Source organism: Serinus canaria, chromosome 18 (assembly GCF_022539315.1).
Source record: "Serinus canaria isolate serCan28SL12 chromosome 18, serCan2020, whole genome shotgun sequence".
In the NCBI taxonomy this organism is placed as follows: domain Eukaryota; kingdom Metazoa; phylum Chordata; class Aves; order Passeriformes; family Fringillidae; genus Serinus; species Serinus canaria.
Window position 1 is genome coordinate 11,246,633 of NC_066331.1, and position 26,244 is coordinate 11,272,876.

The 26,244-nt window shown below is 48.4% G+C and overlaps 1 long non-coding RNA gene across 1 annotated transcript in view; it reads right to left on the reverse strand.

Annotated features, from left to right (window-relative positions):
* Positions 1–8,361: 8,361 nt before the first annotated feature.
* The window catches only part of LOC115484588 (uncharacterized), a 61,039-nt gene continuing 43,156 nt past the window's right edge, over positions 8,362–26,244 (reverse strand). The window contains exon 2 of the long non-coding RNA XR_003945256.2: positions 8,362–8,691. This is a non-coding gene — a long non-coding RNA (uncharacterized LOC115484588). The remainder of the gene's footprint in view (positions 8,692–26,244) is intronic.

The window sequence follows — 26,244 nt, forward strand, 5'->3', positions numbered from 1 at the left end:
TTCTGCAGTGCAAAGCAGCCAGCCCAGAGAGCTGCAGCTCCCAAGGCAGATGCCACCTCTCTTTTTGTGCTTATTCACACAATTTGATTCCCTAGATACAACTCACAGGAAAAGGACCTTTTGCTTTTCATGGGAGGCAGTGACACCTTATCTACAATAGTGCAAGCAGCTGTTGGTTCATTTCCTGCAATCATTTACTCTATCAGTGAAATCCAGTCACCTGCACAGTTTGAGGCAGGTTTTACGCTGTGTTTTGATGGCATTTTTCCTGGTTTTCAAAGCTTGACCTGGAAATAAAACCTCTGCATCCCATGGGTAAGAACCAGGAAAGGTTTGTGTGCTGTTTGCTGACTGAGTCGTGCTGAGTTCCCATCCATTCCAGCTGCTGCTCCATTCCCTTTCAAAAAGAGTCAGTACATCCAGTCTGCCCAGTTATGGAATCACAGAATGGTTTGGGCTGGAAAGGAAACTAAACACCATCTATTTCTGGCACTTTCCCTTGCCCCAGGCTGCACTAGCCCCAGTGTCCAGCCTGGCCTTGGGCACTGCCAGGGACCCAGGGGCAGCCATAGCTGCTCTGCGCACCTGTGCCAGGGCCTTCCCACCCTCCCAGGGAAGAATTTCTCCCTAACATCTGTTTCTGTCAGTGTGAAGCCATTCCCCCCATTTTGTCAAAAGTTCCTCTCTGGCTTCCTTTTAGGTCCCTTCAGATACTGGGAGGCTTCTCTGAATTCTCCACACAACCTCTCATCTCCAGGTTATTTTCCATGTTATTTATGGTGTCTCCAATCTGGGGTACTTCATTTCAAAACTAAGGTATGGAGCAAGAATTACAGCTCAAGGTAACAAGTAAATGCAATTAGGAGCCCAGAAATCCTCAGCTGCAAGAAGGGTCAGCAGTTATGGATCCTGGACGAGAAAGAGCAGCATTAAAATAAACTCTACTGGAAAAGATGTAGCAAGTCCTCAAACCCTCTGTCCATGGAAGGGAAAAGCCCTGTCCTTGAATTTCAGCCAGGATCATGGTTAGAGTGCCAGGATAAGCAGGAAGGGAGCAGAGCATGGACCAGACAAGGAGGGCAGAGCGTTGATCCTGGGTGGTCTCTCACATCAGAGAACCCCTGCCTCCCTTCTGAGGCTGGCCCCTGCTGTGTCCCAGCCTGGCTTTCCTGCACAGAGAGCTTCAAGTGCCCCGGTCCAAAGTGATCAGTGTCACAGCATGGGAGGGAGCTGCTCATGGCTCTAAAGAGCATTTCCACTGAAGGGCACCTAATGCATTAGCAGAAGGAGAGGTGCCACCATTCACTCCACTTGTCACTTTCCATCTGGTCAGCGGGGCCAGGAGTGAAATCCAGCAGACCAGGAGAACAGGATTAATTTGTTAATGAATGACAAGCATGGCCCTGCTGCAGAGGGGTGCTGGAGGGAGCAGCCTGCAGAAGTGGTCGTTAAGGAAAGAGCTGTTCCATTGATGCATGAGAGAAATGCAGAGATAGATGGATGCTGTTCAGTCTCAAGTGGTGAGGTGTAACTCACAGACATAAGGTGCCTCCTAAAAAATCACCGTGATGTATTTGGGCTTGGATTTTCAAAGTCACCTAAAGGTAATTTCTTCAGGGTTTTTTATATAATGTATGGGTTTGCTTGAAAAAAAAAAAAAAAAAGAAACCCATCCATTTTAGACAAGCTAACAGTCAACTGTACCTTAAAAGCATTGAGGGCTGCACATCCATTTCATCCATTTTGAAGAGGAGAGTAATTTTTCAGAGAGCTGAATGAATGAAGCACCCGGCTTCTGTCACACTTCAGGGGAATGTCAGCACCTAATTCCCTTCAGTTAAGATGCAAAACCAATGAATTTGGTGTCAAACCATTCCTCTGCACAGAATGGCGTGTAAAAAGTTTTCCACAGGATGTTTAGAGAATAGCCCAGGACTATAATATGAACTACATGGCAATTTAGCAGTAACTGCTGTATAAGGCAGCCCTCATCGACAGCAGGACTGGCACAGTGTCCAATTAGCCAGGGCAATCCACAGCTCCTGCAGTTAACAGCTACCCTGTCACACACAGTCAGTCTGTGCCTTGGGAGAGTTATTGAAATGGAAGAAATTAGCATTACAGTAATTGATTGGTATTTCCTTAAGATGCAATGTTGCCATAAATCTTTAGATAAGAGGAGTGTTCCCGAGGCATTAAAGGACTTTGGGAATATCTGTAGTGTGGGTGACTGTCAAGGAATAACAAATGGTTCTAGGTGACTTGTTATGGCTCGGATGCTGCATGATATTAACTTCAAGGGCTGCCTCAGAACTCGGAAACTTTATGGACTCCTGTGTTTTATGGTCTTGTAACCTCAAGTCCTTCCTCCTGTTCCATCCTGTGACTGCCAGGTAGCTGCTGGCACCTGGCCCCTCTCTGCACCTTCCCCTCATGCTTCCCTCATGAATGCTGGTTTTACTGGGTTGGAATCAAACCACTGCAGACCATATTTCCTCAGCCATAAAAAGTTATCTGGGGTTTTACTGTTCCTAAGTAATGTATTCACATTAGCTAATTAATTAATCTTGTTCAGTAACATATTAATTTCCTTTAATTTCCTATCCCTACTTGAAAGGTAGCATTTTCCTGAAGCCAGTGGGGTGGTGTGGGAAGGGATTTGTAGATTTGGGGTTTCAAAGTTTTATAGCTTGGAGGCTCCACTCTGTGTTATGCAGCAAAACACACACACACAGAGTCCTGCCTTCACAAGCATCGTTTCTGTCAACAAAAACAAGCATTGTGGCCCAAAAAGGGCCTTTTAATGTGAGCAAGTGGCCCAGGAGCTTCCCTGCTAGTTCCAAAGATGCTTCAAGCCATCTGCACAGGAGGATTGGGGTGCCTCAGAGGAATTTCCTTGCTGAAACCCCTCCCAGCTCTTTGGTGTCCAGCAGCACCCCAGTGAAACACAATCTTCCCCACTCCCTGTCTCCTCACGGGGGTGATGCCGGGTGTGCCCCAGTCCGTCCTCAGCTGCTGGGGCTGTGACAGCTCCTTGTGGGCAAGGCAGGGCCTGGGACAGGTCATTCCCCTCAGCACCACCCTCCTCCCAGCTGTTCTCCCAGGAGGGCAGGAGCTGCAGGCAAGGCTCAGCCAGAAACATCTGGACTTTTCTGTGATTTTTGCGGGAAATGTTCTGCCCTGACGCTGCTCTGGCTCTTCCTCCCCTGCAAGCCCATGCTACTTTCCAATACTTAATTATGTCCCTTCATCCTTCTCTTTTGTCCAGTGCTGAAAGGGGTGACAGGGTTGATATTCCTTCACTCAGCTTCTCAAAAACCTGATTTTTTTTCTCATTTTCTTCTTTTAAAGATTTCTCAGCAGTTCTCATCAGCTGTTTATATTCAAAGGTTGTCAAACTTAAATAAGTTAGCAAGAGCATTCCCCACTCTGAGGAGACTGGAAGAGGGCAACGTTCCTGCTCATCTTCAGTCTTTAATTTTCCTCTGCCTTTTAATTGTCCTCTTTTTAAAAATGCTGATTAAAGGAAAAAAGATGAAGAAAATAAAGAAACAAGCAGGAAGTATAGGTATTTTTCTAAATAAGTGGCACAAATTCACAAATCAAACCCAAACACTGGGGCTTTTTTGTGGGGAGCTGTCTGGCTTGTCAGTTAGGGAAATTAGCCCATCTATCACAGGCCTCTAATTTCCCATCACTTCCTCTGAAACGTGTGGGCTTTTAGAGAAATTTCTTAATTTTTCCCTCATTATTGTTTCTTTTTGATTTCTTCCAGTTCTTTAGTAGAAAAATCCCAGAGGATTTAAGTGTCTAAACCAGAAACTTTGGAGCTCTTGTGTTTCTTGCATGAACTCCCGGGGAGTGCCAGGAGCAGACCCTGAGGGATGAGCCCCTGTGTGGGAGGGAGGATCAGGGGCCATGCCCAGCCTGGCACTGGTGCCCTCTCAGGTTAGGGGTTAGGGCTTGGGATGGGGTTTGAGTTGGCTTTGGGGTTTGGGATAGGGTTAGGGTTAAAGTTAGGGGTTGGGGTTAGGGTTAGGGTTTGATTTAGGGTTAAAGTTAGGGGTTGGGGTTAGGGTTAGGGTTTGATTTAGGGTTAAAGTTAGGGGTTGGGGTTAGGGTTAGAGTTAGGTTTCTCAGGTTTTGGTTGTTTTTGTAGCATCCTGTGCATGTGTTTGCTCTGCCGGGGGATCTGGAGGTCCCAGCTCTGCTGTTTGTGTCTCCTGGTGCTCCTGGGGCTGTGTTTCTGCAGGACTGTGTGTGTGCTGTCTCCTGCACTCACTGTCCCCAGCCAACCCTCCCATGGCTGCACCACCCTCACCCCCCTGTTTTGTGCTCCCTCATGCCTCCATTCCCTTCTTTTCTTGATCTCGTGGCTCCCCTCCCAACCCTCTAAGTTTCCAAACGAGTGCAAATGGCAGAGAGGAAAAGGCAGCTGGAGCAACTGGGGGTGCCTTGGGACGGCGCTGCCTGGCCCCAGGATTGCTGTGCTATCACCTTGCACTAAATTGCTGCAGTGTTTAGCAAATTGCATTAATTACAGTGGCACATCTGGCCCCTTTATCAGGGCCTGTGCAGTGCTGGTTTTGATCCTGCGCTGACAGACTCTGGCAGTATCAGCATCTCGGGTAAACACTCATTACATGAGGGAAGGCTCCCTTTGCTCTGCAGAGCTGTGTCCAGTGGGAGCACAGAATCCTCATTGAAGAGCCTCCAATAACCTCTGGAAAGGAAAAACCAGTCATTAGTGAAGTTCAGTCAACCAGGGCTCTGCTGATAGCAGCAGCTATCCTGCCCCTTTCCGTTCTTCCAAATTCAGATCTCTCACTCAGGTTGTAAGTTTGTGCTCAGCAGTAACTGCATTAAATGACAGCTGAAAGGAAGCTCTGCTCACTGGCACTCCTTTCCTTTTCCCCTGCAAGCTCCTCGCAGCCTGTGCTGTGGCTCCCTTCTTGAACAGAGAAGCTCTCAAAAAATTACTTTGTTTAATTTTAGCTAACTCTGCCAGGCTCCCGGAGCCATAGAAGGGAGCTGAAGCTCTCCAGTAAAGATTCATGCACTACAAAAAGATACAAATTTCAGCTCTGAAAGTACCCAGTTCCTTGGTGGGAAAAAAGGCAAACTTTCATTATAGCACTTGATCCCTGCACACCCAAATCACTGAATTCTCACTCCATTGCTTCATCCCAGGTATTTTTAAGAATACTTCACCTTAGTAGCACAGGTAAAGGACACTTTGCCCTTACATCAAGCACTGTTCTTAAAATAATGGACCATGAATGAGGCAAATTACCTAATGGAACAAATTATCTTAAGAGGTACTGATATTTAGGTAATTTTCCTATAACCAGAAACTTTATCTGTTTTGTTTTAGTGACATTTATATCCCACTGCATCAGGCATGGCATTAAAGGCCTCACAGTCAAGCCTGGAGGGAGAGGTAAGGGACAAGAGAGAAATGCAATAGCAGCACCCATCTCAGCACACAATGTCAAAACTGACTCTTGTGCTCATGTTTTAGGCTAATAAGGGGCTGAAGGAGTGGACAAACTCACGTAATACAAACATGTCTGGGTGACAATTAGATTAACATTCTTAACTTCCTAGTTAGAGTTGAGTGTATTTAGGAGCCCTTCAGAAGACAGCTTCTGAAAGCGTGCAATTTGTGTGCTAATAGAGTCAGCCCTTCTCTGAGCTCTGCTGAGCCCCCTCCATCCCCCTGCCACAATAATAGGGGACAACTGACCCCAAGTGCTATTTGTGATGGCCTGGAAATTGTAGATAATGACATGGTGCCTGAAAGGATTGCTCCACCGTCTAATCCCACGGTGCCAGGGCAGTTCTTCCTTTGGGATGGCTGCCCGTGTGCTCCATGGGCTCTGTTGGGGAGGGGGCTGCCAGCAGCCAGGCTGGTCTCTGCTCGGCCTGGCACTTGGGAACCAGAGCCCTGAGCTGTTGGAGCGGCTCCTCACAGCAGAAACTATTTTAAAAATACCCCTAAATTGGGTTGTAGATGGAGCCAAAGCACCTCTGAGCTGCAAACAAAGCCGAGTCACCTCTTGCTTGCTGAGATCCTCCAGATGTAGCTGAAGTGTCAGTACAGACTTCACTCCTCTAAGAAACCCTTGGCCTGAGCCCACCTTGTGTCTGGATGCTGGCTGACACCTCAGCATCCTCCCAGATCTCTGTGAGGTTTGCTGAGGGGCCCCAGAGTGATGGGTACAGCAAAGGTTGCTTCCTCACTGAATTAACCCAACACTTGGCATGAGTCTGATCCGGGTCAGAGCAGACTCAGCACAGCAGAGAAGGGCTCTGAGCCCAGTCCCCAGCCCAGGAGCAGCATGCCAGGGCTCACATCCCCATCAGCAGGAGCACTTTAATTCCTGAGCACCCGGCATGGACAGATGCTCAGCTCCAGCCTGGCGGGTCCTCGCTGCCTGCAGCAGAATGAGGCATTCACACCACAGCCAGGAACCCTTTTCTAAATAGCTGAGGAGCAGGGGAGGAGGGATGGTAGACTCAAACACAGAGCCTAAGAAAGCCTCCACTTGTAGGCTGAGCCGCAGCCAAGCCCCCGCTGGAGGCACAGGCAGAGGGGCAGGGTGGCGCGGGGCTGGAGCAGATTTGCAGTTGTATGGGCTGAGTGTTTGCTTCCCCCGGGTACAATTCCTGTTACTGATATCATTGCACTGCTCCACTTGGCACAGCCGCTCCGCTGGCAGCTCTGGCTGGGCTCTCTAGCCTTTGGAAAGCTGTGCAGCTCTCCTCCTCCAGCACACGCTCTGCAGCTAAACGAGTCTTTATCGGGGAGCTTTCATCAGCTCCATCTGAGCTGAATTTGCCTCTGTGTTTGTAGCAAACCCTGGAGCTCCTCTGGAGCACCAACGCACACTGGCATTTCATGTGGGAAAAGCCTTCCAGTGCCTCCTTGGTCTGAACAGAAACTTTCTGTCTCCTGCAATGAATGGAGGCTTGGGAGCTGCTGGAGGAGCCGCAGCAGAGCTGGGTCAGGAAACAGCTCAGCATCTGCCCTGGTGTGGAACGTGTTACTTGTGTACCCTGGGAGAGAGGGAAAAAAAAGAAAAAAAAAAGGTGTTTCCTAACAAAAACAGCCATGGAGTTTGGCAGGGCTGCTGCAATCCTTACAAACAAATTCCTTTTTGTGCTTCCATCGTCCTGCAGTGCCCTTGGCTGATGTCTGCCTGGAGGGCAGGTTTTACCTGCAGACAGTAATTTCCAAATAAGTCTCTCCTACACCGTTGCTCAGTTTCAGTAAATGACTGGGACTGATGCTGATGATAGGAGGATTCGCAGCCTGGATCACCAGTCCATGCTGTGACTGCAGAGCTCACATCCAAAGAGTTTGATCAGCTGATAAGACTCTGATAGAACAGGGGTCATAAATATAAAGTTATTTCAACTTTTAGCCTAGTAATATGTAGCTGATTATAATTACAGTTCCAGAATTACGAATATTTTGTTTGCACACAACAGAATACATCAGTTCACTTGATCACTTGTTCCAATAGCTAATTTTCCTCATCCTTAAACATTTATGCCTTATTTCTCTTTTGAATAGCTCTAATTTTAATTAGAAGGCATTTGCTCTTGTTACTAAATTAAAGAGTTCTCTTATCTTTGATGTGGTACATACTGCACCAGATCTCCTCTGCTAAACTAAACATAAAGATTTTCAAATCTCTCACAATAAAGTATCTGAGATTTCCAATTATTTCTGTATCCACTGTCAATACATAGATCAATTGACCACTGACAGAAAAGGCAGCACGTGGAGTTAGAGCTGGATCTGTAATGGAGAGAGATGGATCTAAAAGCAGAAAGACAAAGGGAGCAATAGATAAATCAATTAATTGACAAAGTCCCCCTCTCCAGGCTGCAATGAGTCCTTCACATCAGTGAACACCTTTTCTTACCTGAAAATTGTGAGCTGGCTCACATAATCCATCATTCCAGCAATGAAGACATTTGCCTCCTTACTTTCCTGAGGAAAACACCTCCTCTCACTGACACATGGGAAGCAGCCTCCCTTTTCACTCCCCAAATCCCTGACACCACTATTATTATTATTATTATTATTATTAGTAGTAGTAGTAGTAGTAGTAGTAGTAACAGTCACTTCCCATCCTTCACCAAAAGCATTCCATATCCAACACATCCAATTTCACAATACCAACTTGCCAACTGGCAGGAGCAAAATCAACTTTTTTTTTCTTTTTCTTTTTTGGTCTTCAGTAACCTCTGGCCCCTGGCCAGTGGTGTCTTCATTTATTGCAGTGAATTTGTGTCGTTAATATGTTGGATTTGCACAGCAATTGCAAAGAAGTACATTAGTACAAAAGCTATTGCTCTGGATGCCAGGTTTTATTGCCAGGGCTGATTTACAGGCTGATAAGCAACTCTGCAGTGTCCTTGGGGCTGGGAGGAGGACGGGTGGTGTGGCAGCAGCACTGTGAGGTTCCCCAGGCCCAGCTGGGGCTGGCTGGAGGAGTTGCTCTTTTCTCTGTTCAGTGTCTCTGCCCTGGTGTCAGTGCCCAGCCATCCCAGCTGGGCACAAAGCCTGTGTGAGAGCCCCAGGCCCTCGGGAAGGAGATGAAACGCCATTCCAAGAGTGTAGGTTTGGGAGCTCCTGTGTGAGCTCCTGGCTCGTAATGGAGCCATGTCATCACTTTCCTGCAAAGATACCATAAAGACAGGCATTACATGGTGCTAACATTTGACAGCCATAACTTCACTTTCAAAAGACATTGCAGGCCAAGTCACAGTGAATTGTTTCTTTCTGTGCATTTAATCCTTGTCTCACATGCTAGAGAGCAAGGGTGTTTGCAGAAAAGATAGAGTGCTAAGCAGACAGACCGACAGACCTGTCTGTCTGTCATCTCCTCGGGGTAATCCCTTAAAATACCGCCTTAACAATAGTGTTTAAAAGGAAGGCATCAAACAGGGACCAGCACAGACAACATCTCTGACTGCCAGGGAGAATCAGGAAGCATCCCCCTCTGGAGGTTGGCCCTGTGCCCAAAGGAGTCAGCTGCGAGCCCTGGGCAGGATGCCCTGGGCAGCTTTAGTGGGGCAGAATCAGGCAGGAGGGTGAGACACAGGAGACTCGTCAAGGGCAGGGCATCAGCTCAGATCCACCTTTGGGGCCAGCAAACTCTGCCCGTGGACAGGGAGGGTTGGGCTGGGCAGGCTGCTCCATACCCTGGCATGACTCTCCAGAGCTCATCCCAGCACAGAGAGGATCAAGGATCTGGATTTAAAGAGTGAACTCTTGGTCAAACAGTCTCCCAGGAAATATTTTCCCTGCTGCAAGGTACAACCAAACCACTGTGGAAAAATCATATGGTCCTTCAGAGGAGTAACTGGAGCAGCCAGAGTTAGAGAGGGATCATTCAACAGCCCCTTTGGTGCTGGAGGCTCTTGCTTTGGGATCAAAGTTTCACCCCTGGGGAGGAAGAAGGGAAATCCCCTGTGGATGGAGCAGGGGAGGGAGGGTGTTATTGCTGTAACCACCAGGCCTGCCTCTCCTTCCTCTGCCTCCCTGGAGCAGCTGCTGCAGGGCATGGCTGGGACCAGATATTGATCCGGGGGAGCCCTGTCCTCTCCCATCTGGCCACCTGGAAGGCAGCAGGGATGATCTCTCCACATTTCACAAGCCCTGAGAAAATGGAGTGGGCAGTCCAGGGACCTCCAGACTGTCAGTCCCCATCTTAATTAGGACTGTCAGCTTGCCTTGCATTTTAGGGAATTAATGATGCTGCTGCATAGCTGCATTTCAGGATAACACCAGCTCCTGCTGATGAGCTGGGGTGTGGGCTTCCCCAGCTCCCTGCCACCTCTGTTTGTTTGTACTTGCAGTCAGGACTAGCACAGAAAGGGTCCAGTGAGTGCTCAGGAGAATAATCAACAGTGTTATCTGAATGCCATATCAAATAGGTTTGGCCAGAAATGGACTCAGCTGCTGAAAACCTATTAGCAGCATCTCAGATTTCCTATGTACCAGCAAGTTAGGGGGCAAGCACTCCAACACTGCCCACAGCTTGTGGTTAATTGCTGTTTGTGGAGTTACTGCCTGCGAAGTGCCCCTAAAGACAAAAATGAAATGCTTGCCCATTTTGGATGGATGCCACCTGGTCCCCCGGCCCTTCCTCCCCCACTGGGTGACAAAAAAAATGCCAAGAAAAAGCAGATTTGTTGCAGGGTGGGACTTTGTGCCAAGTGGAAGCAGCTGTGCTGAGGGGGACTCCGGTCCCACGGTGTCCCACAACCCCACAGCCCTGTCCCTGTCCCTGCCCCTGCCCCCACCCTGTCCCTGTGCCCATCCCTGTCCCTTCCCCTACCCCTGTGCCCATCCCTGTCCCTGTGCCCATCCCTGTCCCTGTCCCCATCCCTGTCCCTGTCCCTGTGCCCATCCCTGTCCCTGTCCCCATCCCTGTCCCTGTCCCTGTCCCCATCCCTGTCCCTGTCCCTGTGCCCATCCCTGTCCCTGTGCCCATCCCTGTCCCTTCCCCTACCCCTGTCCCCATCCCTGTCCCTGCCCCTCTCCCTGTCCTGCCTGCACTCCAGGACAGCTGAGGGCGTAGCCAGTGACACAGCACACCTGGCTCTACCTGCAGAGAGACATCCCCAGTCAATGCAGCAGCAAAGACATCTCTTCCAGCCCTGAATATTTCCCCTCTCAAGGTCTGCAGTGCCTCACCCCCTGGGCATGGTAGAATTGCTGGGGAAGCACACACCAGTGAAGGGAACGAGCAGGGCATGAGGGGATGGGGACTGAGGTGAGATGGGCTGTGCAGGGAGCTGGGTCCTTCAGCCTCAGCCTGGTGTGGGGGGATATGAGCAGTGCTTGGAGTTCAGTAGCTGCTTGCTGATTGCTCTGATGACAAAATCTGTAGGGGACCTCAAATAACTTGCTCCAAGACTGGGTTCAGAGCAGAGGAAAGGGAAAAAGCAACAGAGAAGAAAAGCAGGTGGAAGGAAAAGCAGGAGGAAGAAAGAGGCTGCTGGCAGGTATCTCTGTATTTATATGAATTCCCATTTTTTCTGGGACACTGCAGGGTGGCCATGAGGGTGGGAGGCAGGATTCTGGTGAAGGTGGACAGACTGATTTCTGTGTAGTCACCCCTCAGACTCTGCTCAGGTCTGCAATGGCAGGATTACATCCCAGGATTCCAGTCATGACTGGGAAAATCCAAAAGGCTCCAGCAGAGCAGTGCACAGGGGAAAACTGGAAATGGGAGCAAAGGGGGCAGCCAGCCCCAGTACTCGCCCCCAGCCCACCACTGCAGCCCCAGCCCATGGGACAGGTACTGGGCTGAGGGCCATGACCTGGGCTGGGGATCACTGCTGACCTCTGCCAGGGGTTGTGACCTGAAGGCTGAGAGTGACCAGTGCAGAGATTTATGTCTTGTTAATAACAGAATTGAACAATCAGTGTAATGAAATCCATGCTCTGCATTAATGAGGGGTCGAGGCAGCAGGGGCTGAGCCTTCCCTTCTCCCAGGGCGGGCAAAAGGGGTAAAATCTAGAAGAATTCTTCATTCCCTCCCAAAAATGGGGCCAGGCTGGGCACTCAGTGGCCACAGAGTTTTGGGTTTGTTATGCCCCATAAATTCCTGCTTCTTTTCTTTAAAGATCAGGAGGCATGAAGGGTATGGAGTTGTACCTTCCCTGGTAGATATTAGCTGTGTGGAGACCTCAGAGCACCTGCCAGGATTTGAAGGGACCCACAAGGAAGTTGGACAGGGACTGCAGTGACAGGACAAGGATTAAAGGGCTCACCCTGAAAGAGGGGAAATTTAGGTTAGATATATAGAAGGAATTGTCCCCTGTGAGGGTGAGTAGGCCCTGGCACAGGTGCCCAGAGCAGCTGTGACTGCCCTGGGTCCCTGGCAGTGCCCAAGGCCAGGCTGGACAGGGCTGGGAGCACCTGGGACAGTGGGAGGTGCCTTGGCACACCTGGATGGGCACTGGATGGGCTCTGAGGCCCCTTCCAGCCCAAACCATTCTGGGATTCCATGGCTCTATGCTGTTGAGAAAAGTCTTCCCATGAATAAAACCTGCCAGAGAAAGATGCTAAACTGACTCAATTTTTTTCCTAGTCACTGCCTGTGTAACCAATTTTAAATTCTGGCATTGTGACTCAGACACAGCTAAAATTAGACCACAGCTCTGCAACTCAGTTGATTTTTGCTTCATGAGGATTCTGTGACTTAGGCAAAGCTCTCATGCTGCAGCAAAAGATGCATCTCCAACAGCTCTCCAGTACCACCTGTGCAGCCCCATGCCTTGCTGGAAAATGCCCTTGCTGTGATGATACCCCCTTCCTAAGGATGCCAACTCCATTCCTTGTTGTCCAGCAGAACCCTGGGCTTGGGGAGTGGAATTTGAAAGGCAAGAACATGTGCATGTTTGGAAAACATAAAATCTAAAAATGGTTTCCCTATTTCTTAACAAAAAGGACCTCTTTTAAATTGTTGGGGAAAGTAGCAATTAGCTAACAGAATTGCTAAACTGCTAGGCGCTGCTAAGATTTTGTCATCAACTATTTAGAAACATCTTCCAGAAGAAAACTGGCTGTGCTTTAACTCTTTTGGGAAAAGAGTTTTTGGGGAAGCAGCTGAGATGTTCCTGGGAGGTTTTTCAGGATCTGCCCCATCCTTTGGGGGGTCACCCACCTGAACAGAGCACACCTGCACTTTCCCTCCCAGTCTGCTGACCGGGAGGGAGAGTGGCCAAACCCTGCTGTGAGCTTTGTGTCCAAAGCTCTGCAGTGGAGCAGCAGAGAGCCCCGGGTGGGAATTGTTTGCTGCAGGGTTTTCCCTGGCAGCAGGAGGTGCAGGATGAGCACCCACAGGGTGACAGGAGCTGCCAGCCTGGCTGTCCCCGGGAATGAAGCTCTCCAGCAGCCTGCAGAAGCCTCCCTGTAACGCATCCTTGGTGAATTCCTGCTGGGGCTTTGGGCTGAAGTTGTTCTGCTGCCGTTACAGAGGAAGTCAAAGCCTGGGGGAGGCCTTGGGAAGGGGAGTGAGCTCTGAAACCTGCATAGCCCTCACTGCTGAAACAGGAAACATCCCATCAGCATTTCAGTATTTATTTCTCTTTAACCTCCCAGCCCTGCTCACCTCCCTGCGCTGGAGGGGCAATTAAGGCGGGTTCCCGTGGGAGCAGGGGGAGAGGGAAGGAGAGGGGCACTGGAAGCAGAAACCTTCCCCTCCCTGTGTCATTAGTATAAATTGTGTTTGTGCAAGTTATATTTTACGGCAGGCGTGTCAATTAGTGTGTGAAATTTAATAACCCAATTGAGCTTCCCTCGCTCAAAGCTAAATTGAAATCTGTTGCCTGTTTGGGAGAGGAAAGGGCTGTCATGGATGGGAGGCTGAGCTGGTGGGCCGGGTAAGGGCGTGTTTCTTGTAGATTAAAAAGAGGGAATGGTCTTGTCATACCCAGCTTTGTTTGGAGAGGGCAGCTGATTTGATTTTTTAATTTCTTTTTTAAAGGCAATGACTTTTTTGTAAGAAAACGCTTGGAGGGAGAAGGAGAATAATGTTTATTTGGTTACATTTGGTTTTGCTTCTAGTGGGGGGTAGATTTTACTGCTAATGACTGCAACACTGAGGGAAGCTTTGGAGCAATCCCAGCTCCCTGCGCCTGGATGCTCGCCCTGAGGAGAAGGAAGACAGATGCACCTCACCAGCACCCTGTCCCACAGCAAGGCAAGGGCTGTAATGGGTGTCTGCCCAGGTCCCACCACAGCACGAGCACCAAATCTGAAACTCACAGAGTTTAGGGCACTAGGACCAATACTGAGAGCACAAAGAGATCAGGCTCTGCCTGTAAAAGAGCCTGTGAGAGCTCCCAAGCAGGGAGTTTGAGCAAGTATATAAGTATATAATTTATTTAACTTGCTTCAGGCTTGGGATGGATTGTGGTGACAATGGGCTTTAGTATGGATGGCAGTACCAGCTGGCCCTACCCTGACATGCTCTTTGTCCCCACCATTGTGATAAAAACATACTCAGTGCAACCATGAAAATCAGTGCTTTCACCTAAAGGCAAAACTCCAGGAGATGGAGACTGGAGGAAAACAGCAAAATTACTACACTTGCATGAGCTCACCTCAGACTTTTATCCTCACTCTACTAATATTGGGTGGGGTTTTATTTTTAGGTGGTTTTGTTTTGGTTTGGTTTTTTTGGTTTTTTCCAAAAACCTTCTGTCCCAAAAGTCACAGTGTCAATCCCTCTCACCGTGCGGGATGGCCCAAGAATCACAGCTTCATTTTGAGGAGCTCCCTGCTCTCCCCTCTTCCCACACCTCCACATTACTCCTGCCAACAGTAATGTGGGGATTGCTGCACTTCCTCTCTCCATATCCCACAGGACAACCTCTGCCTGTGAAATTATTCCTTTCTGAGATGTTTCCCCCTCACTGGCAGACATTCTCCAGCCTCTCCTGGGCTGCTGGTCTCAAAGCTCTCCAAAGAGACCCATTATCCAGGAGAGGGATGTCCAGGACTGCTTGGCCTTCCTGGAGGAAAGAAACCCCAAGGTTCATTCCACCAAGGATCTTTCCAAGCCCTGCTGGAAGTGGGCAGAAAACTGTAATGAGGAAAGGAATGTTTATAAAATTGCTTCCATGGGCACTGCACACATGGCGACATGTTTGTAAATCAGGTCATGCCATTCCCCGAAATATATGGGCAACGTTCAGGATATTTAATGAAATAAAGATGTAATTGGCTTCAGCTTTTTAATGCTTTGGGAAGCAGCATTACCCTGGCTTGAAGGGGACTCTTAAATAAGATTGAGTTACTGCACAGAGTAACCCACTGCAAAGATACAATCTGAGGAGGGAACCTGACCCTGCCAGGATTTCCTCTGTAGTGTGTTTGCACTGTACCAGCATCTAATCTGGAGCACATATCTACATTTCCCTGAGTCCCCAGAAAAGCAACCTCAGTATTCATTGAATGCTAAAAGAGAAGAAATTTGCTCCAGGAAGGAAATTTTAAGGCTATAATCTGCAGGGTCCAGTGCATGTTTTTAAAGCATCGGAAATATTAGAGGTCTCTCATGTCTTCCAAAAACCTTAAGAAGGACAAAATGCTGCACAGTGAAGGCCTTTAGGAAGGATTGCAATGGCAAAAGAGATTAAACATAAGATCTGGAATGCCAATGACCTGTACACATTTTTCAGTGAACAACAAAATGCCATGCAAGGCTTCAGTGGCCTCCAGCAGCCAGCGCTGCCCAGCGGGTCCTGAGAGCCCAAATCCCTGGGGAGCCTGGAACTGCCCAGCTGCTCCCCCAGCTCCTTATCTCCTGACCAGCAAGTCTCGATTTCCAGGGGAAGGGCAATAAATATTCTAACAGGATACTGAGGAGGCTGGTGAGAATTTAGAGGAGATGCAGAAAAGATCCCACAGCCTGAGGTCAGCTGGGTGCTGGCTATGAACTACACAAATTTGTTCTAAGACACCCAAAATCAGCAAAAATATTATGCAGCCCAGCAGTTAGATACAATAACACATTGCATTGTCCACTTCCCAAACCTTCTACCCTTCCACAATCAAAGCCTAAAATTAAAGAGCTGAAAAACATGAATTTGAAACGTAGTGAAAGGCAATCTGTGTTTTGTAGGCACAGGGAGGGCAGATCTTTAAGGCTTTCACTGGACAGCCCTAAGTTTAACCCTCTTCCAGGATACTCTGAGATACTCCCCAAACAGGCACAAGGACCTGGAGGACTTGAAGACCTCCTAGCCAGACAGGACTCATCTCCATTTAGGAGTCACAATGTTTTCAGAGAACCTGGCTGCAGAAATACAATCTAGCACTGTGGGACCAGAGCAGCCTACTGTGCAGAGAAGTATGTTGGCAAAAAATATGGCTTTTAAAAGAAATGTTCAGCTCTTTTTCAAGAGAGAAGGAAGCCTGAAATTTTTTCGGACAAAAATAAAAGCATCATAATTTTGTAGTATTTGAAAAGAACTCTCCAGAGTCAAGGAAAATTACACTAAAAATGAGAAGTATTGGCAATGGAAATAAGTGAGGAAGGCTGCACAAGACAGGGCCTGGGTCCAAGGGAGGGAGGGGCTGATGCACAGCCTTGGGAGAGGCTGCAGTTACTTGTCAGAATGATGGCACTTGTGAATTTTTAGGGTGTTTCACTGCGAGTTTTCCAGTTTGGAGAAGCACTGAATTTCCCCGGAGCCCCTGGCCCAAGATGAAAGCAGCTCTCTTGCACCTTCCAAGCACAGGCTCCCGAGAAGGAGACATGTCCTTCTCCCCTTCTCCTCTCCATCCCACTGAACAGCTGAGTTCTCAGATTGCCTGACATGCCATTTATGACAGAAATAACCTGCCTTGGCACTGACACCTGGAATTCACTTAAGGTTCATCCCATTGTTAATGACCAGATCAATAAAACTGAAGCCGCAAGAAGAGCTCTGCCCATCCATCCTCCTGCTGCCCCCCTTCCCCAGGCACGCTGTCCACGCTCCCCCTCTGCCTAAGAGCGTTCCCCTCAGCCTTGGAAGGAGACTTGCCCACGCTGGGACAACTCCTTTCCTCCCCACAGCCCCTGACACCTTTCTCCCAGCCCTGTGAGCTGACTGACAAAGCTGGGGAGAGGAATCGGCCTCAGCCTCCCTCTAATCAGCCCTGGCCTTGCTGAACTCTCCCCTGAACGAGGAGATCACGCTGCCAGACAAGGCTGATTCACATCGTTTTCCCATCAGAGAATGAAATCTATCACCCCTAGGACAGCCCTGTTATTGCTGCAAGCCACTTCAACCTACCCACTTAAAAACCCCTTGTAAAAGCTGAAAAGGACGTTGACATATTTTATGGCAAATTAACTTTTAACATGTTCTTTCCCTCCCTGTATTAAGCTCACAAGCACAGCTGACACGTCCCTGCTCCTCAGCAGCTGCAAGGACAGGACTGGATGAGGGCTGGCAGCTCCCCATGGCAGTGGAAGGGATTTAGGGTAATATGGAGAGATTTAACTGCCCTCTCCTTTTGTTCATCTGTCTTGACTGACTCCAGAGGAAGCCCAGGAAAGCTCTTACTTGTTCCATGAGATGAACCTACTCCAAGGACAAGTCCCTGCTACAGAAGGCAGAAGCTTCCAAAGTCACCCTGCATTTCCCTCTGGTCTGTTGATCACAGAATCACAGAATGGTTTGGGTTGGGAGGGACCTCAAAGTTCCACCCCCCTGCCATGAGCAGCTAGGACATCCCAGAAAAATACCTTCACTACAGATCATGAGCATCCCATTACAGAGGCTGTGAGAGCACTGATTGATCCCCAGACTGGCATTTTAATTTATTTCCCACTGGACAACTCATTCATTACGGAGAAATAAGACCATTAAATGCATGATGAAGCACAGGCATCAATAGATGAGGCTGGTGGTTACTTTACTGTACCTATCTAAACAAGAACTCGTACATAAATCTATTTGTGATCGCACAGGACCTTTTAAGAGGAATAAGGAAGCAGTAATTATTAAGCAGATCTATATAAAAAAGAATTGCTTGCCAGCATTACCACCCTGTGCACACACACATATTTTGCTGTTGCAGTTGTGACTGCAGGGCAGAGGTGGGTCAGATGCTCAGATTGCAAACAAGCTGCCTCCAAACCTGCTCAGAGCCCCGTGGCCTCTCCCAGGTGTGTGCAGGTGTGTGTGTGCACATGGGAGCATGGTCTTATCTTCAGCAGCAGGGAAAGGTGCAAGAGCAGACAATGCAAAATATTTTTCTCTACCTTTTTTTCTTTTTAGCTGACTTCCCACTCAACCAGCCTCTGGGATGGAGCAGGATGATCATGCTCTATGAAGGTTTCCTTTCTTTAATATGTATTTTTGCCCCACCTGCAGTGAATGAAGAAAAAGTAACAAAATGCCCGAGCACATCCATGGTAGTGAAAGGATCCCTAAGTTGTGTCTTTCTCACCTGGAAGGGACACTTTGGCCTCTCCCCACCTTCTCCAGCCAGTTTCTCTTCACTGTGATGTCTTGTAGGATCTCCTCCCCAGCCTTTGGCCTCCCAGCCCCTTTGTTTCTCATTGCTTCACCTTTTCACCCTCAGTGGTGTTGGAGGCCACTGATGCTGGCTTGACTCTCCCTCATGCCCCCATCTCACAGCTGTGTACAAACACCTGCCATGCCTGGTTTTACCCTTCACCCACGCTCACTCAAAGGTACCACAGCTTGGAATAAACCCAGCAGCTGAGGTGGGCTTGGGTGCTGGGTGAGCAGAGGAGAGTGGAGCAGCTGGGTGGGGGCACAAGCAGCGTCCCCAGCCCCTGCTGGAATGGACTGCCTGCTATCCCATCCCGTTTGGTGAGCAAAGGCTTGGCACCAAGGAAACATATCCCAGAGCTGATGTGAAGTTATGGCTCCATTCATTCGTTCGGATTTCTTCAAAGCTTGAGAAAATTACACAGAAGCCTAAACACAGCCCCAGATTCTGGCCATAGGGAGCTTCCCAAGATTCACGGATTTCAGATGAAACCTCCAGCACTGAAATAGCTAAAAAGCTGTTTTCCACATGTGATCAGATCTGATTTTACCCTGCTGGACAATCCAGCTATTAGTGCTCATCTCAACTGGAGAAGTTGGGAAAAGCCCCTGTGCTTGGGCTGCTTGGCAGGGAAGTGTCTGCCCCAGCAGGGACAGAGGAAAGGCAGCAATGGCAGAGACAGGCAGGACAATGGGAAAGGAAGGGGAAGTGAAAGAGGAAGAAATGAACATTTCAAAAATGAAGAGATACAAATAAAGGCTCCCAGATGGGACATAGAAACACCAGGGGCAAAAGCTTTCTTTGAAACTGTTTGACAAATCAAACAAGTCTGGTCCTTTCTGTGTCTATTTCCAAGAACACTGAACAATTCCACAACTGTTGAAATAATCCCATATAAAGGTATGGTCAGAATTTTGGTTTTTTCTTTTAAATAAAAAAGAGTCCTAAAGAAAAAAAGAAAAAAGAAAAAAAACCAAAAACCAAAAAAACACTAAAATCCCAACCAACAAACACCCAAACAAAATAAAGAGCTCAATTCCCCTTTGGCCATGTTCTTGGACCTCCAAGAAACCAATGTCAAACTAAATAGATGTGACACAAGTCAGCTAATTATCCTGAGCTCTAATTGAATTATAAGGCATGACTTTACAGCTGCTTGCTCCAAATCCCACATATTCCTGCCTGGCAGAGGGTAATTTACTGGTGCAGCAGACACAGTGAGGGCGTGGAGGTGTGGGTGGGCAGGCTGGGCTCGGGACCTTCCAGGGGCTGCTCCGGGCTGAGGAGGCCGAGTGCCATCTCAGAGGGGCAGGTTGGTGCTGCTGGTGCCTGAGGACAAATTGCAGAGCCACGACCAAGTGCCCTGAGGCGCTGAACTGAGTGCAACAGAGGGGGAACTCTGACACACAAATGGCCGTGTTTGTCTCCGTGCTCAGATAAATCAGTTCTCTGCTTTTCCTCACTGCAGGCACAGGCAGTTTGTGCAGCAGCTGCCTGAAAGGAAATTTACTGGACAATTAAAAGTGCTGACTTTCAAGCAGCGCTCTCAAGGTGGAGTTGAAAATTATTGGGTGTGAAATGCAAATAGATTTAACAGTTTTACTGCTATTTATATGACATTCACCCATTCCCAGCTATTTTCCTCCCTTTTTTTTCGCTCTGATTTTAAACGGTCCCAACTCTCCCAGGCTTTAACAATCTCAGACACAGGCAGTATAACCTGGAGCACCCTGCAGGGCTCAACAAACCCAGATCAGTGGTGTGTGCTGTGAGGGAGGGTGGGGGAAAGTAAAAGCTATCCCACTCCCTAACAAAATATTAATTTAGAATTAAGCTGATAATTACATTCAGCTTTGGGTCTGCTCCACAACCCTCTGAGGCAGTTCTTATTCAATCAGCTTTTGGCCCGCACCCAACAAACCTCCAACTTCAATAATCACAAATTGACCAAACTAGCTGGTCTCCAGCTCTAGGAAAACCTTCCCTGAGGAGGGATGTGGGAAACCCACAGCGTGGCAGTGCTCAGGTTCCAGAGCAATTTTGTTCCCATGGGCATTCCCATGGCATACCCGCTTTCCCTGGTGTTCCCTGAGGTTCAGGGTGATCTATCAGAGCTAGGATGGAGTTTTTATGGGTTTAATTCCCTGCCTGATAAGTAAATTAATGACCAAAACAGGCCATGCCTTAATTAAAGATCGACTGTTAAGATCAGTAAAGCAAGATAGTCTCAGGTTGGCCAGGCAAGGCCCTGGAAGGGTTGTAAAGGAAGGGGGAAAAGTGGAAAGCAGTGGGGGAAGCAAAGTGAAGCAACCCCTCCAGAGGCTCCAGCACTGAGAATCAGGAGTTTGATGGCTTTTGGCCTGCAGGGCTTCTTGATGAAGGGCAAGTATCCATTGTTCCTGTCTAATTCCTCCTGGATCTCACTCAGTAAAAGGTGCTGCTGAAATGTTTCCTACAGAGAGGTTTTTTCTTGTAATGGACCTCTTATATCCGGAATATCTGGTGCTGTAAGATTTACCACTCCTAGGGAGGGATATTTGCTGCTCAGACATTTCAGGTGGTTGTGTGGGGTCTGTTGTACCAAAAAAACTCTGCCTCAACCTCATTTGGAGCCAAATGTACACATTTGTTGTTTATACTACTGCTTCTGTGCTTGTGACCTTCATTATCTTCTGCCAAGGGGATCAACAACCTCCCGTTCCAGACTCTTCGTCCCTATCTCATCTGGGAAATAATATTTGTTATGTTTAAACATTCCCGTGGCTGAATTCCACTCTCATGTTTGTGGGTGCAGTTTGTGTCAGTAGCATGTTCAGGTAGGCACAAATATCTGTCCATGCAGCTCACCTGTCCTGTCCCCCCCGTGGCCTGGGCTTTGCACAGTGAGCTCTAACAGATGGATTTACCCACTCCAGAGTCTGTACAAAGCTCACCCCTTTGCCTCCCTCTTTGTGGAGACCTGTATTCATTTTGCTGGATTTCTTTCCCATCTCTTTGAATGTAGCCCTGGTGAGAAGGATTTGGCAGACGAGTGTTCAAGTAGAACCATAAACTTGATTTGTCCTGATTAAGTCTCACCAAAGGTCTCCCATACCACCACAGGCAGCAGCACAGCCCCTGCCCCACCTGCACGGGATGGGGCCCAGCTCGGGAGGACAGGGAGATGGAGCAGTGAGCCCCAAGGAGGCACCAGGATGAACAGAGGGATGGAGCAGTGAGCCCTGAGGAGGCACCAGGATGAACAGAGGGATGGAGCAGTGAGCCCTGAGGAGGCACCAGGAGGAGCAGAGGGAAGGAGCAGTGAGCCCCGAGGAGGCACCAGGATGAACAGAGGGATGGAGCAGTGAGCCCTGAGGAGGCACCAGGATCAGCAGAGGGAAGGAGCAGCTCTGCTGGGAGGAAAGCCTGGGAGAGTTTGAGGATTGGTCAGTCTGGAAAAGAGAAGCTTTGGGGTGACCTGATTGAGGCATTTCAGTACTGGAAGAAGTCTCCAAGGAACATGGAGAGAGACAATTTACAGGAGCCTGGAGTGCCAGGACAAGGGGGAAAGGCTTCACACTGCCAGAGGGCAGGGTTAGATGGGGTACTGGGGAGAAATCCTTCCCTGGCAGGATTCCCATCCCAGGGTGGGCAGGCCCTGGCCCAGGGTGCCCAGAGCAGCTGGGGCTGCCCCTGGATCCCTGTCAGCGCCCAAGGCCAGGCTGGACACTGGGGCTGGAGCAGCCTGGGACAGGGGAAGGTGTCCCTGGGACAGTGGGAGGTGTCCCTGCCATGGCAGGAGGGTGGAATGAAATGGGCTTTAGGGTTCCACCCAACCCCAGCCATTCTGGGATTCTCTGGGTGCTCCTGCTGTGTGGCTCTTTTGCTCAGGAGCCTCACAAGCCAAGGTCTGGTGTTCCCAGACACCGAGAAAAGGCCTGCTCAGGAAACCTGGCTGAAGGCAGTGGCCTCTCCATCAAGAAATGAGGATTGAATTGTTTCCTGCACGCAGGAATCCCTGGGCACACACACACAGAGTTTCCTGCCGCGTGTCGGGCGCTGTTGGGTGCAGCTCCCAAATCTCGGGGCCCCCTGCAGTGCCAGCCTGGCATCAGAGCTGCCTGGCAGGGTGGCACAGCTCTGTGCCTGCCCAGGAGCCCTGTGGCTACCTCTTGCCCTCCACGGGAAAGGCTCTGCCCACCTGTGCCAGGGCACAGCCAGGCGTGGGCCCGGCTGAGTGGGGTTTTGGTGAAGATGAATGAAAGGGACCACGAATGAAAGGTGAGAGCAGGGCTCTGGCTCTAAGGGCTCTCCTAGCTGCCAGCTGTGCAGGGACTGGGGGGGCTCTTTGCTGTCATGGGGAAACGGGAGCACCCCAAACCTACTGTGGATGTTCCAAACGGGGCTGCAGTTCCCAAATCCCTGAATAAGTGAAGGGGAAGCTGAAGAATGGTTGAAATTACAGGATGGACAGCATAAATAAGGGCCAAGGGTTTCTCCTCTACACCACGGTACCTCTGGATTAATTCCATGGGCTCTTGTGGTGAAACAAAGCCAGTGCAAATGAAAAGAGAGTTGGGCTCCTCATAAATACACATAAACCTACGTATATAAATGTGTCAATAACTGTATGACATTATTTTGCTGTCAAACAGTGTTCTTTAATTCCTTGCCTGTGTTCCCTAGCTGGATGGGAATCCAGCATGACTAGATTTTAACAGATCCCATACTGGCTTCTTGGTGGAAAGAAAAAAAAAAAAAAAAAGTCTTTATCTTTTCCTGTTTTGCTTTTCCCAGAAAGAAGGATTTGAAAATAACATCATGTTTGGATTGCATGCAATTTTGTATTAACCAGAACAAATTAACACAAACTTCAGGACATGGTCCAAGTAGGGTAGAAAATAAAAGAAAGGAAAGACATAGCAGGGCTAAAGGGTTGCCTGGGGCATGGGATTTCACAGCTGCTGAAATTCCAAATTGGGAATCTGTACCATAGGGTGCAGGGTACTATATTTTTTCTATTTTATTTTAATAGATGGAATTTTAAAAGATTTCGTTTCAAATGTCATGTTGATTCATTTCATTTTGAGTTTTATATTAAAACACTAATTGTATTACATACAAATGTTGACATTCTCTTAATATATTAATACATTAATATTGTGGGATAATGTAACAGTCAATGCAAAATAAATGGAAATAACAGTGCACGAACTGAATGTGTGAGTCCAAAAGAAACTGAAATTTCTCATGGCCTCAGACATTTTCACAATTTGTTTCTGCCTCTTATTTCATCTGTTCTTCCCACTTTGGGTCAGTTTAAACTACCTCAGAGAGAGCCACAAGGAATAAAAATCTTACAGGTTGTACTGATTCCCACACATCCTCCCACATCATGATTTGTGACAGAATTTGGCTGTCGTGAAGTACCCACTAACACTTATTTTGTATGAAGATCTAGAGCTGGTTTGAAAGAGGGTCCCTTCCATCTCATGGAAAATATGTTCACATTTTTCCTAAATTTTTTAATAGAACTAAAAAGAAAAAAATATTTTGGCCTCTTGGTCTTCCAAAAACAAATAGTTTTTTTTTTCATCTGAATCCTTGAAATCTGTTGCCAAAACCCCAAAGCTTTTGGATTTTTGTTCAGAAAATAATACAATTAAGTTTTGAGGTATTCTTTTGGCATGAAAACAACATTTTGAGGTGAGCAGATGCTTTCTGTTGAAAAATGTCATCTTGTCAAAAGTGCAGTCTCCCTTCTCAAAGGACATTAATGCCAGAAAATATTCCATCAGCTCTGCAGCCTCCCTCCTCCCCTCCCAGGGAGAGCGACACGGTGACTGCTTTTTAACAGATGAGCTTTCCAAGAACAGTTACTGGGAATCAGGAATTTCTGATCCTATCAGAGCTTGGTGCACAGGATTCCAAAAGGAGCCAGTCTCACACTCCAAACCATGGCACCCACCTCTAATATGGCTCACTCTCAATAAAGTGATCCCACACTCCAGTGCAGTTCCTCTGTTATAAATATAAATTTCCTTGGTGGGACATTGCGGTTGCTTTAAGAAGCTGGAAGACATCAGAGCATCGCATTCCAAGCTTGGCATTGAGCAAGAAGCCACCAGAATTAAATCAAAGTGCTTCTTTCTGGCAGGCAAATCATGTGTAATGAAAATTCCAGCCTTGATCCCGTGCCAGGGGGAGGCAGCAGATCCAGTGCATGCCTAACCCCTCCCAAAGCCCAGTCCCTCCGTCCTGCCCGGGATGCCAGCTGCCAGGAGTACAAAGGATGAAAACAGCCTGCCAGACACAGCAAACCAAAGTGCTCCCTTCATTAAGAGCAGTTTATTACTCTCTTCCAGCTCCACCCATGAGCAAATCCAGCCTGCTCCGTCATGTTGGGACTAATGAAGGGAGGCTGACTGCTCATGGTGAGCTTGGCATTCCAGGAAAGCTTTGGAGATGTCTCCCCCACCCAGGACCTGACTGGATTGCTCCCTCAGAAGATGCACATCCTTGGTCTCCACAGTCCCAAAGCCAAAATCCAGTGGGGCTGGATGGAGAACCGAGAAGGAACATCACCAGGAGGAGGCTGAGTTTGGAGAGGAGGCAGGTTCACCAGGCTGCCTTACTGTCTCTCAGTCACAAAGGTCTGAGTAAAATCAGTCATCAAGAGGAAGCAAAGCTGCCCTTCTCCAAAGAAAAACAGTTTCAATGTGGCATTTCCAGCTCAGCTGGAGCTGTGGGGCTGTGCCTGACCGTGTGCTGTGCCCACCCAGGCAGCTCCCACTGTGAGGGATGCAAGGCCCAGCTACTTGGACAGTGCAGGGCCTCAAATGTCACCCACCCCCGAGACAGAGGCATCACACCGTCAAAAACAGTACGTGGGGAGTTCATGTTGGAGAGCAAATTCAGATCAGCTGCCTTTGGATGCTGGCACGCTGAGAATTGCCATCCCACTGGTTAATCTCCTCCATTCCCTTATCTTCCATCTACAAGAAAACCAGACCCTCGCACACCTTCATGGCTTGTCCCACCACCCTCTCCCTCCTCAGTCATCTGAGCCTGACCCAGGCCAGCTGATGGGACAGGGGAGAAAAACCTTCAGTTAGATGGAAAAATCACACCTTGCCTTCATACATTTTGTGTCTCCAGAGCAACACCTCTGAGGCTATGGAATTGCTCCAAGGAACAGAAATGAGGGTAAAAAAGCCAGCCTTTCCTGCTTCCTTACCCCGATGTAACTGCAGATAAAAGCTTGGGAATATTGCTACAGTGCTGGGTTTGGTGGGGAGAAGAGAGGGTTTTGAAATGGCTCAGCCCTGTTTTCTTAGGGACTGTGGTGAGAACAACACTGAGTGCTTTTGAAGGTGCCATTCAGCACTGAACAAGAAAGTGAAGCTTTGAAAATGCTGAACAAATAAAGGGACCTTTAAGATTTTTATTTGAAAGTTGGAAGAGCAGCATATCCCGATTAGTGAACACCCTCTTTAGAAACACCAGCAGCTGCCTTGATCTATACATTTAATACAAGAAATGTGGCCATTAAATAATTAATGTCTATAAGTGCCTAGCTATGAAAATGCAAAATGAAATATTAAATAGAGCTGGTACCAAATGGAAGGACTGGAAGGGAAGGAATGAGAGCCGTGTCATTCGCTATTCCCAGGAAACAGCCCCAAGGATCTGGAGCAGAATGAAGGGTTTGGGAGCAGAAGCAAAGGTGGGTCACCGATATTATTGTCAGCAGCCCTGACCCTTCACAAACTGAGGAGATAAAGCCCTCCCAGCAGTGATTGCCTTGCTCTCTGTGCCAAATTCAGCCCAAATTTCATGGAGTCACAGCACAGCTGTGCTACAGCACCTCCTGAGCTACAAGATCTGCAGCTGGAAATAAATAATGAAGAGTGCAACTCATGGAGATAACAGCACAGGCTGAGAAGTGTGTTCAGCCTCCCTTCCCATCCCTTCAGGAGATCCTGATCCACTCCTGATGGAGAGGATGCTTTGGAGTGACCTGAGAGTAACCAGCCTTAGGTCAGAACAAGCCATTTCCCTTATCACTGCTGGCAAGAGCTGGGCTTGCTAATTGTGTCAGGACTGAGGCAGCCCAGGCAGGATGTTGATATGGCTATCAGGAGTGTTCAGTGCAATAAACAGTTTGGAAGTGAAGTTCAACCTCACACTCCAGAGCTCAAGCTAATGGCTATTA